The 16,362-nt window shown below is 57.9% G+C and overlaps 1 protein-coding gene across 1 annotated transcript in view; it reads left to right on the top strand.

Moving 5' to 3' along the window:
- The first annotated feature begins 207 nt into the window (after positions 1-207).
- Positions 208-16,362, top strand: part of LINGO1 (leucine rich repeat and Ig domain containing 1) — a 51,698-nt gene continuing 35,543 nt past the window's right edge. The window contains exon 1 of the mRNA XM_056128697.1: positions 208-293. The gene's annotated coding sequence lies outside the window, so the exon portion shown is untranslated. The remainder of the gene's footprint in view (positions 294-16,362) is intronic.

The raw sequence follows: 16,362 nt of genomic DNA, 5'->3' as shown, positions 1-16,362 counted from the left end.
TACTGATGCAGGGGGACAGTACAAGAGGACAGGGAGGGAGAGGCTTGCTCAGGGCCTTGAATACTGGGGCTCAGACCTCTGAGTTTGAGGTCAGTCCTGGCTGAGCACACCAGCGGGCTGGTGCCCATCCCGGAAGCTGTGCTAGGGGGCCACCCCCGGGAGCAGAGGCCCCGTCTTCACTCTCACCTTTCTCTTCTCCCTGCACAGTGCATGCTGTCACCGCCGCCGACCAGCCGCCGCTCCCCGGGCCCCCAGAGGCCACTGTCTTTGCCTCCTGCCACCGTCTGACCCAGGTAGGAGGAGGGGACAGGCCTCCACCCTACAGCTGCATGCTGGATGGGTGGGCGGGCTCTGGGATGAGGAACAGGAGCCCACAGTGTCCCCCCCAGGGCTGAAGCGGGGGGCACCGGCCAGGGTTGAAGGCCCCCTACGTACCACCAGACATCCTGGTGTGCTCCCAGAGGAAGCAACTGGTGTCCAGCCTTCCCGGTGGGTGTTGGGGGGAGGGTCAGGCTCTGTCGCTGGTCACCGCAGCCTGGCAGAGCCCCGTGGGCTCACGTCTGCTCAGTTTTGCCTCCGGGTTGGCTCCTGCTCCGCTTCCCTCTGCCCATCCCCCCGTTGGTGCTGTCCTGGACATTGGGCCCCACACCGTGAGGGGTATCTCTTGACTGATCCTGCCATCCCACGTGGGGATTTCTGCTTGGGGCCACACTCCCCAAGAAGCACGTTGTGGGGGCAGGGTTTCCAGGCAAACTGGAAAGGGTCCAGGATGGCCCAGGAGATCTGAATGTCAGACAGACAAGACGCTGTTATTTTAGCGATTTATAGCCCAGATATTGCGGGAGCCATAGTTTGCTTGATGGAGCTGGCGGCCCGAGCCTTACTGCCCCGCTCCTCTGTCCAGCGCCCTCTGCTGGCCCCTAGGGCCTCTGTGCCCATGCAGGAGGATGTTGGGGCAGGGATCTCTTGCCCAGGACATTCTGCTCAGACTGGGGTCAGTGGGCATTTCCTCATCCCTGGGACTCCCAGGACATGTCTAGGATGAGACCTGGAACAGTGTCCCAGGGGGGGATCTCAGCTGCCTCCGTCCCGGTTCTGTGGCAGCGTGTCCACACAGAGCAGGTCACGGGGCAGGCGCTGTGAGCAGAGCCGTGAGACAGGCGTGGAGCTGTGAAAGGAACAGGAATAGAAAGTTGTTTCATGGGTGTGGAGCCCAGTGCACTCGGTGGGGCGGTGCGGGGCGAGGCAAGGCCGGATCTTGGGGGCCCTGGAGTGCCCTATTTCTGCTTCTTTCTTTCTTTCTTTCTTTCTTTCTTTCTTTCTTTCTTTCTTTCTTTCCTTCCTTCCTTCCTTCCTTCCTTCCTTCCTTCCTTCCTTCCCTTGGTTTTGGGTCACACCTGGTGATGCTCAGGGGTTACTCCTGGCTCTACACTCAGGAATTACTCCTGGCAGGGCCCAGGGGATCTATATAGGATGCCGGAGATCAAACCAGGCCGGCCACATGCAAGGCAAGTGTCCTACCAACTGCACTATTGTTCTGGCACTCCACATCTTTCAATATTGGGGAATTGGGAACCATTATTTTCTCGAAATGAAGCCATTCATCTGGTGACTAAGGTCGTCTGTTCTCTATCGCATTACTGCCTCCCTCCCTCCCTCCCTCCCTCCCTGCAAACCCACCATCTCTTCCTCCCCGGGCCTGCCCCTATAACTTACTCCCCATCTAGTCCATCTTGAATAATGTGGCTTTGAAGTGCCCAGACTCACTTAGATGAGGGTGCTTTCCTTCCTCCAGACTCTGATCCCTAGGATCGAGCAAACCACGGATTGTGATTTGTTGAATTCTAGGATCCGGCTCCTGTGGTGGGCCGGTTTGAAGTTCTGCTCAGATTTTCTGCTGCACGGGGACATGGGGGTCATTTGTTTGCCTGCCCACTCTGTATATATTTCCAGGCTTCTTCCTGTGAAGTTGTGGACATAGTTTAAAAGGAAAAGCATGGTGGGCTGGAGAGCTAGTACGGTGGGGAGGGGGGGCTCTCTTGCCTTGCACACAGTGGACCCGAGTTTGATCCCCAGCATCCTATATAGTGCCCCTGAGCACCGCTAGGAGTGATTCCTGAGTGCAGAGCCAGGAGTAAGCACTGAGCATCGCTGGGTGTGGCCCAAAAGCCAAAACCAAAAATAAATCAAAGAGAAGATCCTGGGCATGCTGGGTATTCAGCTCCGCCGCTCGATTCATTTCATGGAACTCTAGATCCAGTAGATCGGTGTCTTTAATCACAGTTCGTGGACTGGTACCGCCCGCAGGCGTAGGAGAGTCGAAAGCCACTGCCACTGGTTATACCACGATTGTACCAGCTGGACCACGGACTCGTACCCAGGACAGGCAGGAAACGGTTGAAGAGCTCTGGTACAGGTTACCCAGAGCCCTTCCTCGCCTTCCCTGCCCGTTGTCGGGATAGGATGTGCATTGACTGCATCCTTCCTGTTGGTGACCGTTTCTGTTGTTCCCGACCCGCCCTCTGGGAACCTCCTGCAATGTGCCGGACCCTTCAGCAGCTTGTCTGGAAGTGAGCTGCCGGGTCAAGGGCTCCAGCTGAGTAGATGACCAAGTCTTATTTGTGTGCCCACAGAGACCTCCCGAGGGTCGTTCTGACTTAGCGGGCACACGAGGCCTTGGGCCATGGCCACGATCCGTCACGGAGAGCTTGGCGTTACTTTCTGTTTCCTCGCTCCCTTGTGAGGTTAAGCATACTCGTGGGCGCTCACTGGCCATTTCCGTTTCTTCATTTGTGACTTGCCTGTTCGTGTCCAGTCCCCAGCGCTGCTCCTTTCCTACTCATGTGTCCATTCATTCCAGTGAGCATTTATCGAACACCTGCCACGTGCGGGCACTGTATTAGTTAAGGACCTAACAGTGAGCAAAACTCACACACACACACACACACACGCACGCACGCACACACACACACACACACAGACCTGCTCCCTGCAACACGTGCTCTAATGGGGCGAGGCAGCCAAGGAGAAGCGGGTCAATGAAATACGGTGTGTGTCTGAGTGGTGAGTGCTAGTGGGGAGACAGAGCCGGGATGCGGGGAGGGGGGGGGCTGGGGAATGACGGACACCTTGGGGTGGGGGTCAGGAAGGCCTGAGACCTTGGCAAGAGGGGCGCCGCAGTCAAGGCCGGTAGGGAGCAAGAGGGTGGGTCACGGGGGATGCAAGGGACCCAGGTCTGGAGCAGGCCTGGCCAAGTTCACGGCCAGAGAGAAGGTGAAGGTGGGTGGAGTGAAGGAGGGTGGGGGCTAGGGGAGAGGGAGAGGGCAAGAAGGAGAGGGACGGGGGCCAGAGAGGAACAAGAGCCACATCAGGTGGGGCTGCAGGTGTGGATCTGACTCAGAACAGAGCAGGGAACCTCTGGTGGAGGTAGGGGGGTCGTGCTGGGGTCCTAGTCGTGTGCAGGGCCTCACTGGCTGCTGTGAAGATCGTCAGGCCTTGTGCAGGGAATTTGCCAGGAGATTGTTACAACTGAAGGCTCGGAGCTGGGGAGCTGAAGGCCGGGGGTGCCATAGGTGGTTCTGGGTGGGCTCGTGGGTGGGCTCATGTCAGCATGGGCTCATGCTGACACTTTGGACAAAGTCTGTGCTCAGCCCCCTGGGCTGCCCCGGGACATTTCTTCTCATGGTTCTGCAGAAGGAGATTCAGGCTCTCTGGTGCTGCCCACACCTCTGTGTGTGCAGAGAACTCAGGGTCTCTTCTCTGGAGGCCTCTAACCCCACCCTGGGACCACCCTTGGCACCTCAGCGACTAACCTCCCAAAGACCATCCTGGCGGAGGTCAGGGCTTTGACCTGTGAGGTCGGAGGCCTTGACTGTTTAGCCCAAGGGCTTCAAAGGTTTGGTCCCAAGTTGCGTGGAGAGATGGTCTGGGTGGAGGCAGGGGTGGAGGGAGTTGGTGAGGGGAGTGGGCTTGACTCTCACCTCACAGAGGAGCCAAGAGCAGCAGGAAAATGATGGGGGGGAGGAATGTGTGCTCTCGTTTCAAAACTTATTTGGCCCAGGGATGTGACTCAGGGGTGGGCCTTGCTGCTTCTTTATGGGGGACTGCAACCACAGAAATGAAAAGAAAGGAAGTTCTGAAGGACTTTGAAGAGTCCTGCCTGGGATGTGTGAAGCCCTGGGCTCAGTTCCCAAAAGGTCCCCAAAGTGAATCCATCCGTGTGTGCCCTGTGGCCTCCCAGAGCAGGTGTGTGAGAGGTCCATGGCAGTGGGCACGGACAGTGGGACCCGCCAGAGAATCTCTGCAGATGGGGGCTTCCCAGTTGGCTGCATGAGGCTGCAGCTCAGGACCCAGTTCCGGGCTGGGGGCACACCTGGGGGGTCATCTGCATTCACATGGCATTGAAAGCCTCAAGGTGGGGTGGGCAGGTCGAAGGGGTGAGGGCAAAGAGAGAAGCACAGCCTCCCGGGGGCTGGGGGAGGGGCCCAGGTAGAGCTCAGGGCAGGAGTGGGCTACAACTGGAACCCCCAGATCTGGCAGAGGCAGTGCGTGGAGGAGAATGGGTAGTGCCAGGCAGGACAAGGTATGTTCCAGACAGAGGGGCGGAGACGGGGCCCTGACCAGCACGGTCAGAGTGTCACAGGGACTCCTGTCTCAAGGCGGCCTTGGGACCTGCATCTTATTTCTTATTATTTGTAGGAGCACCTTTTAATTTATAAGTGGTGAAAAGATGTAGGACCTTATCTCAGAGGCTGCAATGATTTTTGACACCATTTGGAGTTTTCTTGAGATTCTTCACGTGCATGATGTACTTAACCCCGTAATGTTTGGAGCAGTGTTATGTGCACGCCTGTCCCTCTTTTCCGCTAGTTCTGGTCTTACCCACAGAGAGACCTTGAACATGCCCTTCGGTCTTGTTTCCTGGATGCAGCGGCTGTTTCCGGATGCCTGAGCACATCTACATGCTCTGATGTATGGTGTGAGGTCAGGATCTAAGTGGGTTTGTTCCCCCAGCCCCACCCGCAAGCCCCCTGGTTGTTCGTCTCTTGCTTCGGTGCTGTTGGTTGAGTCAGCGTTCCTTTGCTCTGCAACTCCTTTCCTGCTCTGCTGAACGTGCCCCTGGTCGTGTGCGGCCCGGTCTCGCTGTTCAGTTCCATTGATCTTAGCCTGGGGAGAGATTCAGGCCATTAGGAGAATAGACTTGGTGATGGATTGGGGGGCTGAGTGTGAGCAGACTGGAGCAAGGATGCTTAACACAGTTGCCTTCCGCGAGGGAGGGATATCCCGGGGTCCCCAACATTGAGCTCTGCAAGGCCAGTGTCCCCCATACGCAGATGAGGAAATTGGGACTCTGAGAGGTTTTAGGCACATCTCCCATGGTGCTGCCCGGCAGCTGGGAGAGCTGAGACCAGAGGCCGGTCTCGTCCTGCCCATCTGCTCTCTGTGTTTGCTGGGGAGGGGGCCTGGCACAAAGCACCCCTTCCCCGCATTCCATACCTGCCTGCATGGTTTGGTTGGCTCTGAAGGGCTCCCCCTCTCTTTCCAGAGCCACTGCTAGCACCAGACTCCTCCTGACTGGGAGTCACACTTTAATTTTATAGTCACATCCTAATTATCAGCTAACGCTTCTCCAGGACGAGCTGGCAGCCAGTGGAGGACCCTGAATGGGCCTGTGTGCTGTGTGTGGGAGAGGGTGGAGGCCCAGCCATTCACAGTTATCCTGGGCCCCGGGAAGGGAGACAGGTGCAGAGGAAGCAGCACTGCGGCAGAGAGGGGCAGGGCACACCCCTATCCCAAGACCTGGACTGGGCTCCCTCGGGAGGAGTTGGCACTCTCCGACCCCCAGACATTTGGCTCCCATATCCTAGAGGTGGCTCCATGGCCACCTGGCTACGTAGGCATAGTTGGCCCAGCCTGCGCCTCTGGGACCTACCCCCGGCACCCACAGACCAGATCCTTCCCTCCAGGTAGCAGGGACCCCCAAAAGTGAGTGAGAGAGAAAGATGAGTCTCAGGCCAGGAGCTGCTTCCAGGGCTGTCCGGCGCGGTGGCCCATTGTCTTATTTTGTCCTGGACTGTCCCTGTTTGAAGCCCAGGCTGGTTGGTCCCTAGGCCTGGCAGTCTTATGTCTGAGGCTTGGCCGCTGCCCGCAGCCATTAGGCAGGCTGCACCGGGCCTCCCAGACACAGGGTGCGGCTGAGCCAGGTATCCTGGGGGCCACTGTGGGTTTCCCGGGTGTGTCCCGATGAAACAAGGGCCTCACAGCTGGACCCGACCTGCCGCCAGCGTCCTCAGAAGAGGTGAGGCCAGATCCAACTGGTGGAATTCACACCATGACTCAGTGAGCATGTGGGGAGGCCACAGGCTGTGGCAGGCCAGACCCCCTTAGTGTGCTCCCCTCCCTCATCCCGTAGTCCCCGGGTCATACTCCAGGTCAGAACTTCCCACTTCTGACCCCAGCTTGTCACATGACCTTGCACTCTGGGGGCACTGGACTCTGCTTCATGGCCAGGGCTGGGGATGGAGGCATGGTGGAGTGTGGAATGTGGCCCCAGCTTGTGGGGTGCAGTGGTCAGATGGGTGACCACTGGGTCTTGCTCCGCTCCCACCGCCCTGTCACTGTGATGGACATTGGGTATCCACCACCAGGGATGTGCTCGGATTGAGCTTTGTTTTATTGTATTGAGTTTAGGTTTGGGGGTCACATCCGACGATGCTCTGGGCTTACTCTTGGGTCTGCACTCAGGGATCACTCTTGGTGGGCTCAGGGGACCCTATGGGATGCCAGGGATCGAGTCCAGGTTGGCTACATGCAAGGCAAGTGCCCTCCCCACAGTACTGCCCCTCTAGTTCTGTTTCGTTTTAAACAATTAAATTTCGGTGCTCATTAAATTTACGTGACATAAAACTCACCATTTAAAAATGTACAATTCAGTGTAGATTGGGCATTTTCTTTTTCTTTTTTCATTTTTAGTGTATTTCCAAGATTTAGCAGCCATCATCGAAATCTAATTCCAGAGTATTTTCATCACCCCCACAGGAAACCCCATTAGCCCTCCTGTGGCCGCGGGCGCCCCGCCCTGCCACCACTAATCCTCTTGTCTCTTTGGATTTGCCTACTTGGCACATGTCCTGCGAATGGGATCATACACGAGGTGGCTTTTGTCTCCGATTCTTTCGGGGAGTACGTTCCCAGGGATCCTTCGGGGACTGACGAGTGCGTATCCCCAGCACCTCGTTCCTGCTTAGGGCAGAACAGAACCTTGAGCCCTTCTGCTACATTCCTTCATCCCTCTGTTCTTAGGCCTTTGCTTTTTTTTCTCTCTCTCTCTTTTTATTTTTCAAAATTTTATTTTCTTAAAGCACCATGAGCTACAAAGTTATTCGCAGTGGGGCTTATGACATACAGTGTTTCATCACGGATCCTGCCACCAGTGTCGACTTCCTTCCGCCAATGTCACCCCCCCCCTCCTCCTACCCGCCCCGCCCAGCCCCAACCTGCCATCTTGACAAGCACCTTTGAAACTTGGTTATTAAAGTTTGGGTCTCATGATTCAGTGTTGTTGACTCTGTGGCTCGTATATTTAGCTCCATGACTTTGCTCCTTCATAGCACCGATGTACCTAGATCAAACCCCCTTGGCCCCTGTCCCCATTGGTTCTCATTTATCTCCTCCCCTTCACTCTCTTTCCTTCCCTCTCCTCCCTATACGCTGGGGCCAAGGATGATCTAGGCATCCCCCCCTTAAACCATTGCATTTCTTCATCACAGTTACTCTGCACACCACATGTAAGTGAGATCATCCTGTGTTTCGCCTTCTGGCTTACTTCATTCAACATACCTCCCAGTCCCATCCATTCATTCATTCATTCATTCATTCATCATCCTGTTATTTGTCGATCGCCTTGAGCAGGCCCCAGAAACGTCTCTTTCATCCTAGCCCTGAGATTATATTCAAGGCTCTTTAGGAGAATGAGACCCATCATTGTTACTGGTATTTGGCATATTGGGTACGCCACAGGGAGTTTTCCAGACTCTGCCGTGTGGGCAGGCTACATTCGATAGCCAGTCCCATCCATGTTGCAGCAAATTGCATGATTTCATCATCCCTTACAGCTGCGTAGTATTCCACTGGGTCTATGTACCACATCTTTATGATTCACTGATCTGTTGTTGGACATGTAGGTTGATCCCAAACCATAGCTCTTGTGCTGAGTGCAGCAGTGAATAGAAGGTGCATGGGTCTCTTTTTATAAATGTTTTCTGTCCTTTGCATGCCTTCCACCTCGGGGCTCTTGTAAGCAATGCTACAGAGAAGCACTCGTTTCCCGTTCCCTTGGGTTTGTTCTGGGCTCCCGGGAGCAGGCCCCAGAGTGCCTGGGACTCAGTGACCCCAGCAAGGCAGCTCTCCGCCTCCCATCCCTGCTCTTCCCTTTTCTCACTGTCATTTCCTCGCCAGCATCCAATGACTTGGGGTTTTGTTGTTGTTGTTCTTGTTGTTTTTGCTTTTTGGAAAGATACCCGGTGATGCACAGGGGTTAGCTCCTGGCTTTGCACTCGGGAATTATTCCTGGCGGTGCTCATATGGGATGCTGGGAATCGAACCTGGCTCAACCGTGTGCAAGGCAAATGCCCTACCCGGTGTACTATCACTGCAGCCTCTACATCTAATGACTTCTCCGTGTCCAGACCGTGTCTGTGGAGCTGTGCTGGAGGGAAATGTGGGAGCCAGAGACAGCTGCAGGCGGAGGAGGCTGGAAACCCCCAGGAAGAGCTTGGCTATAACTTCCGGGTGGGGCCCAGAGCAGCAGGAAAGTGCAGGGAGGTTGGGGGCTTTTCTGGAGAGGATGTCATCTGCACTTAGCAAAGACTGCGTGGACATTCTCAAGGGCAAAAGGGCTGTGACAGTGCTTGGGTGGGGAGGGCAAATGCAGTGACCTGAGACCCCTCAGTCCTTCCTACCCTGACGGGGACTCCGGGAAACCCCCAGGACACCCTCTCCCTTCCTCCGGTGCCCATCTTCCATTCTGCTCTCCTCTTCCTGTTATTTTATCAGGGACTGGTCAACAGCTTGATGGACCACTGAGAAGGAGGCAGATGAGGGAGAAAGAAAGCCCCAGCGGGTTTCCACTTCCGCAGAGAGAGACTGGAGTATGGGGCGGGGGTGGGGCTTCGCATCTCCCTCAGCTGGGCTTAGGCAAGAGGTGACCGGAAGCTGGGCATTCCACATCCCCAAGCGGGGTCCGCTTTGTGCCTGACTGAGCTGGGTCTTTCTCTGGCAGAGCCGAGTGCGTGGCCGGCCCAGGAGCTGCAGACCCACCCTCCCAGCTTTCTGCTCCGCTAGCTAATGGGTAATTATAGCCTGACATGCACAGAAGCGAAGAAGGGATTTTCTGCGCAGCAAAATCTCCCGTGAAATATTCAGGCCACGCCGGGCTTTGCTTCCCAGCTGCCTAATCGCTGCCGCTCGGCTTGGCGCAGGCTTGCGAGCCTGCCGCTTGTGGAAGGCCACCTGGGGGGCTTTTTATTCCCGTTTCCACAGGGGGAGGTTCCCAGACTCGGGGAAGAACCCTGGCTTGCAGCCTGGGCCGCTGTGTGCGTGCTGCGTGCTGCGTGTTGGGTTCTGCTTCTGCTCGCTCACTGGTGAGCGTGGCCACGCCTGCCTGGGGGTGGGGCTGTCCCCCCCCCCCAGTGCCTTTGTGCTTGGAGCTGCTCCCCTGCGCCCCAGGTCTCTGGTCTGCGGGTTCCCGGGCCACCCCCTTGGGTTTGGGGTGTCTGTTGAGCAATCGTGGATGCGGGGGCTCAGGGACCCCAGCTCGCGGCCAGCCGGCTGTCCATTTGAGTCACGCGGCGCTCTGGCACTCTCTGCTCTCTGGCTTGGCTTTTAGTTGGATTTCCACCGTGTGGGCTGTGGGGTGGAGCTGGGGGAGTGTTTTTGCCTCTGAAAGTCGCTAAGCTGGACCCAGCCCATCCCTTTTCTGTCTCCCCCATCCATGCCCCTCCGCCGGTGCAGGAGGCTCCAGGTGGCACCTGCACCAAGGAGCACCCCATTCTCTCCTCCGTGTGGCATGACCCAGTTCACTTGGCACGAGAGGAAACTGAGGCCAGAGGACGGAGAGGCATCTGGCAGTTCCTGGAAGAACCCAGGGCTGCGTGTGGGCCCCCGGCTCCTTGCTCCCGGCCCTAGAGCCAGCTGGAGGGCTCCCCCTCTCTCCCACCACCCCCCACTATCTGGGAGAGACATCCCTGGGGCTCCCCCAGCTCCAGAGCACAGGCCTGGACGCAGGAGGCGATCTGGTTGGCGCCCGCCATCGCTGCTTCCGGAGCGGGGCTGTAATTAGCCATTCTTCCTTGGAGAGGCTCGGTCTGGCAGACAAATGGAGACGCTCCGGCTTATTAATGTCAGCCGTTAATGTCACACTGACGGGGCTGATGCGGGGCGGCCTGCAGGGGTGGGAGACGGGGAGCGGGGCCAAACAGGAGGCAGGCGGCCTCCCGTGCTGGAACACGCCACTGAGCCCCCTCATGCTGTGGACCCCAGTGGCACTCACGTTCCCAGCGGCCTCCTCCCCCCCTTCCTGTTCTAAAGAGTGATCTTGGTATCCCCGGGACGGGGCCTTCAGGACCTCAGCCTGAGCCTCCCACCTCCCAGACCCTTCTCGGAGACCCTGTCCTGCCCAGGGGAGAACGCAGGCCCCCAGCCCGCCCTGCACAGCCCTGCGTGCTCTCATCATTGTGGCCTTTTCAGGCTGCAGGGCTGAGTCGAGCAGGCCCGGGCCTCAGCCCGCCCTGACCATCCAGCCAGGCTTCCCCCACTCCTGAGTGGCAGAGACGGGTGACAGGGCATTGTCCGGTCAGCATCCCCTGACCCGCGGCTGATGGCATGCTTGCATCTGAGCCCCGCCACCGGGTCTGCACACCCCTCAGCCTCATAACAGCCGCATGGGCTGGAATGGACCTTCCATTGTGTTTTACAGGCAAGTTCCCAAGATGCAGCGCTGCCGAGGGGACGCTGGGAAGGGGCCCGTACCCCCTGGCCCCTCTCCACTGTGCTCCCCACCGAATCTCTCATCTCGCCTCTGAGCACTGAGGTCTGGCCTCTGGGGCCAGGTGCTGGGGTGTCTGCACTCAGGCTGGGGGTCCTCCAGCTCGCCTGTGTCTCCCCTGCCCATCCCTTAACCTGTTGCCCCATCCCCATGCAGCCCGGACAGGCGCGCCAGGCTAAGCCGGGGCCTCTCCGCTCACAGCCAGACCTGGGCTTCAGCTTCCGGAAGCAAGTTCGGGCCGAGGATTCCAGGCCTGGTCCTGTTGGGGAGGGGTGGGGGGAGGGTTTCTCCCCCACTTCCCAGAGCTTTCAGGGAGCCTCCTCCTGTGGGGCAGAATGTGTGTGTGTGTGTGTGTGTGTGTGTGTGTGTGTGTCCGTCTCTCTGTGCGTCTCAATCTCTCTGCGTCTCAATCTCTGTGTGTGAATCTCTGTCTCTGTATGTGTGTCTCAGTCTCTCTCTTTCTCTGTCTCTCTCTGTGTGAATCTGTGTGTGTGTGTGTCTCAATCTCTCTCTCTGTGAATCTGTGTGTGTGTGTGTGTGTGTGTGTGTGTGTGTGTGCGCGCGCGCGCACGCATGTGTGCAGGAGGGAATCTGGGTCAGTCTCCCAGGGAACGCGCTCAGACTCTGCAGCGGTCCTGCACTGTGGGGCTGTGAACTTCGGCTGGGGCCTAGGCCTGGGCCCGGCCCAGTGCCCCGCCGTCCCCGCCCTGCATCCCCGGGCTCACCCTCCCCTCCCTAGGCCTCCTGTCCAGATGCCACACTGGGCCTGTGTCCCCCTCATTCAAGCCACACAGGAAGGGGATGAAACCCAGCACAGCCCCCAAACCTTCAGATCCTCTGCTTCAGCCCCTGGTGGAGGCTTCACGGGGGGAGGGTTTGTCTCTGAGCTGGGGGCCTGGGATAGGGGGGAGCAGCCACACAGAGAATGAGGAGCCCAAGGTGGGGGCTCAGGGTGCAGGCAGGAGGGGCTGGTGCTGAGTAGGCCTCAAGGCGGGGGTAGGGAGTCTGGGGGGCGGGCAGAGCCCCCAGGCCCATCCTCCTCCCTCCTGGCTGCCTCGAGAAGGCTCTGCCGCAGGCCAGGCCCGGCCGTGCCTCTCTGGATTCCCATCGTGTGTTTGACGGAGGACTCAGTCCCCCTGTCCCGTCCCCAGCCCAGCTGAGGGGGGCGGGTATCCCCTGGAACAGGGGGCTCAGAGGCCAGGTCTCATTTAGTGTGCACCCCCGACCCCAAAGCCCTTCAGGTTCCTACTCAGGGCAGCTCACCCCACAGCACAGCGAGGAGGACAGGAGGCGGTTGGGGTTGTGTGAGCACTGATATTTTTTTAATTATTTAATTAAGTCATCGTGAGACACACAGTTACGAAGCTGTCCCTGATTTGGTTTCAGTCATACGTGGTTCCAACACTGTCTCTTCCCCCGGGTACACTTCCCGCCACCAGTGCCCCCGTTCTCCTCCTCCCACCCCCACCTTCTACCTTCCACACACCGTTTCTTACTATAGTGCGAAGGACCTCACACTATAGGACCTGGGCTCAGGCTGTGTCCTGAGAGCATTATACCTATGCCACCGGTAGCCGGCGTGGCTAGCAGGCAGCTTCTTCTGTGTGGGGCATTTGTGTTAACACTGGGGACAGATGAAATCATTTCATGAGACTGCGAACCTATGTGAACGTCTACTGGTCAGCAGATAAGGGCAGAGGGGGGACCCAGGAGGAAGCGGTCCTTCGGCTGGCCACCACCCCCAGCCTCTCAGGGTCCTTAGGAGAGGGAGGGAGGTGCTACGTCCATCCCCTGGGGTGGGGTCCTCATCCTCACTGATGCCCCAGCAGCACCCTCTTTGGATCTCACCCCTTATAAAGCCCAGGAGGTGTCAGAGGAGGGGTCCTCCGAGGTGCTGTCCCCACCATGCCGCATGCTAGCCCCTGCTGCCAGCAGCCACACCCCAGAGCAGGCCCTGCTTCTCTGTTGATGGGACCTTCTGGAAGCCAAAAGGGCAGTGGGACTGGGATGGAAAGAGGACCCATTTTGCAGGTGGCAAAATCAAGGCTCCGAGGAGTCACTATGCTGGATTCTCCTGTCCAGGAAAGGGACCTGTCTGTCTCTGCCACCTGGTCCCCTTTCTGTCTGAGGAGCCGAGTGGCCCCGTCTAACTCCTGCCCACGGGCCTCTCCCTGTGGCCAGCTGTCCAGCCACGCTGTGAGCTATCAGTCAGTGTTCAGGGCACTTCCCTTCTAGGCTCCTGGCCAGTCAGACGCTGCGCCCCACAGCCATGCCCGTGGCCCCCTGGGTAGGGCCCCTTCACCCGACCTGTGCATGCAGGGGCCGGCCGCTTTGTTCTCTCCCCCAGCCCCAGTTTAGCCGACAGTGGCGTGGCTCTGGGCAGTCTCTAGCCAAGCCTGTCTCAGCAGAGGCCACCTTGAGATGAGGTTGGCCAGCTGGCCTCGAGGAGGCCGTAGCACAGAGACGGGGAGCAGGCAGGGTGGTCACTGTGGGGAGGGCTTTCGGGGCGCTGGGATTTGTGGGAGTCCTTTAAGTGGAATCCAGACTGGAGCGTGGTTGCATCTCTTCTCTTGGCAAACCAGGGATGGATGACTTCTCGGAGGAGGCGGCCTTTGGGCTAGGCCCTGGGAATGACCAGAGGCTTTCATGTTGGTGGGTACACGATGTTCTGTGGGAGCAAGAAGTGGGGACAGGTCGGAGAGTCAGACTTTCTTACTGCAGACCTGACCTCACTCAGCTCATGCTTGAATATTCCCCACAGTGACTCGCAGGGCTTGTGCTGAAGCTCGTGTCCCCTCAGGGAGAGTCAGGAACCCCCCCCCCCCCGGGGCAGCTCTCCCTTCTCCTCCCGCCCTGCCTCCCCTTTCCCTCCCTACACTGTCCTCTCAGCCCCTCTGCTCCGAGTGCAGTCTCTAAGGGGTGATGCCGCCAGCCCTGTTCCTTGCAAGTCCCTTCCTGTGCCCCCCTGCCCCTCAGGACCCTGCTGGTCTCATCGTGTCAGGGCTTAAAGTAGATGCCGGGTGACCATTTTCCCTGCGGGGTGGCCGCTGTCCTGCGGGATGACTGCTGTCCTGCAGGGTGACTGTTGTCCTGTGGGGTGACCATTGTCCTGTGGGGTGACTGCTATCCTGCGGGTCAACCCAGTGGTCCTGTGAGGTGACTGCTCTCCTGTGGGTGACCACTGTCCTGCAAGATGACTGCTGTCCTGTGGGGTGGCTGCTGTCCTGTGAGGTAATTGCTGTTCTGTGGGGTGACTGCTGTCCTGCAGGGTGACCATTGTCTTGTGGGGTGGCCGTTCTCCTGAGGGTTGACCATTGTCCTGCGAGGTGACCGCTCTCCTGCAGGTTGACTGCTCTCCTGTGGGTGACCTGCGAGGTGACTGCTGTCCTGCGGGGTGACCCCTGTCCTGTTTTGCAGGGGAAGGGGGCATTTCCAGGACATAGACTGTATGCCAGGACAGTCTCAGACACAGCACCCCGATGAACGGACCCTTGGCTCCCCACTCTGCTTGTGCAGGGAGACTGACTCGCCTGGGCCTTGTTTCTCCTGTCCAGCTGCCCCTATCCCTGGACAGGGACAGAGCAAGTCTGTGCAGACACAACGGCTGCTGTTCAATCCACAGCCAGTGTGCGCTGAATGAATGAATGAATGAATGGATGAGCAAATGAATGCGTGCGATCAGACCTGGGCCAGCTTCTCTTCATTGCTGGCCTGTTTCCCAGCTGGATGTGGAAGGGCTCTTGTGGTCAGTTGCAGCAAGTCGGGGAGAAGGAGGTGCCCCCTCAGGGGGAGGCTGAGCATGTGCGGGGCTCCAGGGGGGCAGAGCTGGTGGTGACCCGGCGGCCAGGATTCTGGGGAGGGCACCATCAGCCTCCGGGTCCCCGATGTCCCTCCATCACCTGAGGGCCATTTCTGGGCCAGGCGCAGGGGCCGGGCATCGGCGCGATGGCTCTGCCTGCCAAGCTCACTCCCCACCCACTCCTGGGAAACAGATGGCCCCAGCTCAGGCGGGTGGCAGAGACAGGGACTGGCATTTGTGTATGTGTGTGGTTTTTTCAGAATCTGACACATTTTTGTCACGTCTTGGTGCATCAGAACAGTAAAGGAGGCGGGAGTGTGAAGAATGTTTTAACTCGCAACTTGGTAACAGTTCCAGTTTCTCCAGGCCCCCTCCCCCTCCCCCAGCCCCTGCGGCAGAGCCTCCAAGCCCATCTGCTCCTGAAGAAGCCGTATTCCTTGCCTCCATCCATCCATCCATCCTTCCATCCATCCTTCCACTCATCCTTCCACTCATCCATCTATCCATCCTTCCATCTATCCATCCTTCCGTCTATCCATCCTTCCATCCATCCTTCCATCCATCTATCCATCTGTTCATCCATTCATCCTTCCATCCATCCATCTTCCCATCCATCCTAACATCCATCTATCCATCCTTCCGTCTATCCATCCATCCTTCCATCCATCCTTCCATCCATCTATCCATCTGTTCATCCATTCATCCTTCCATCCATCCATCTTCCCATCCATCCTAACATCCATCTATCCTTTCACCTTCCCATCTATCCATCCACCCACCCTTTTATCCCTATATGTATCCATTCATCCATCTACCATCCATCCACCCACCCATCCATGTACCCATCATCTATACCATACACCTGTCTACCATTTGTCTACTTCTCCATCCGTCCGTCCGTCCATCCATCCATCCATCCATCCATCCGTCTGGTCATCTGATGGGGAGAATGAAAGGAAGCAGCCTGGGAGTCCACATGGAGGCAACGAATCTGTCTGCTTTGGGGCTTAACTCGATCCCAGACATGCTGTGTGACCTTGCACAGCTCCTGACTCTCTCTAGGCCCCATCGTGAGCCCCTAAAGAACAGGCTCGTGCCTTTTGGGTTTCCTTGACTCGAATATTCATAGAGATGTTTGGAGGAGAAGAATTAGAAATGAAGAGAATGTCGGAGGGATCGAGACACCCAAGTTTTGGGTTCAGAGCATCCAGAGAGAATAACCCCAAGATGGCAGAAGGGAACTAACTGCATTTATGAGGCCAAACTAAGTGGGTCCCCACCTACCCACCCCTCCCCAATGCCCACCCCACCCAGGGTGCTTCTCTGATGGCCCATATGGGAGGACGGAGAAGGGCGCTGCTGCCCTTGGAGGTCCCTCTGGCCGGTTCTGCTTGTTAGTCTCAGGACCTCGGGACAGTTGGGCTGGGGCAGGGTCCTGGGCGAGTCCGGCCCTCTTGTCCCTGAACCTGCCTGGCGCTCACCTCCATTTTGTCAGAGACAGATGCCAAATGGCCTGGAG

This window comes from Sorex fumeus, unplaced genomic scaffold, assembly GCF_029834395.1.
Source record: "Sorex fumeus unplaced genomic scaffold, SorFum_2.1 ptg000067l, whole genome shotgun sequence".
Classification (NCBI taxonomy): domain Eukaryota; kingdom Metazoa; phylum Chordata; class Mammalia; order Eulipotyphla; family Soricidae; genus Sorex; species Sorex fumeus.
Note: the sequence above shows the minus strand (reverse complement) of the source record. Positions and strands in the feature narration are given on the sequence as shown.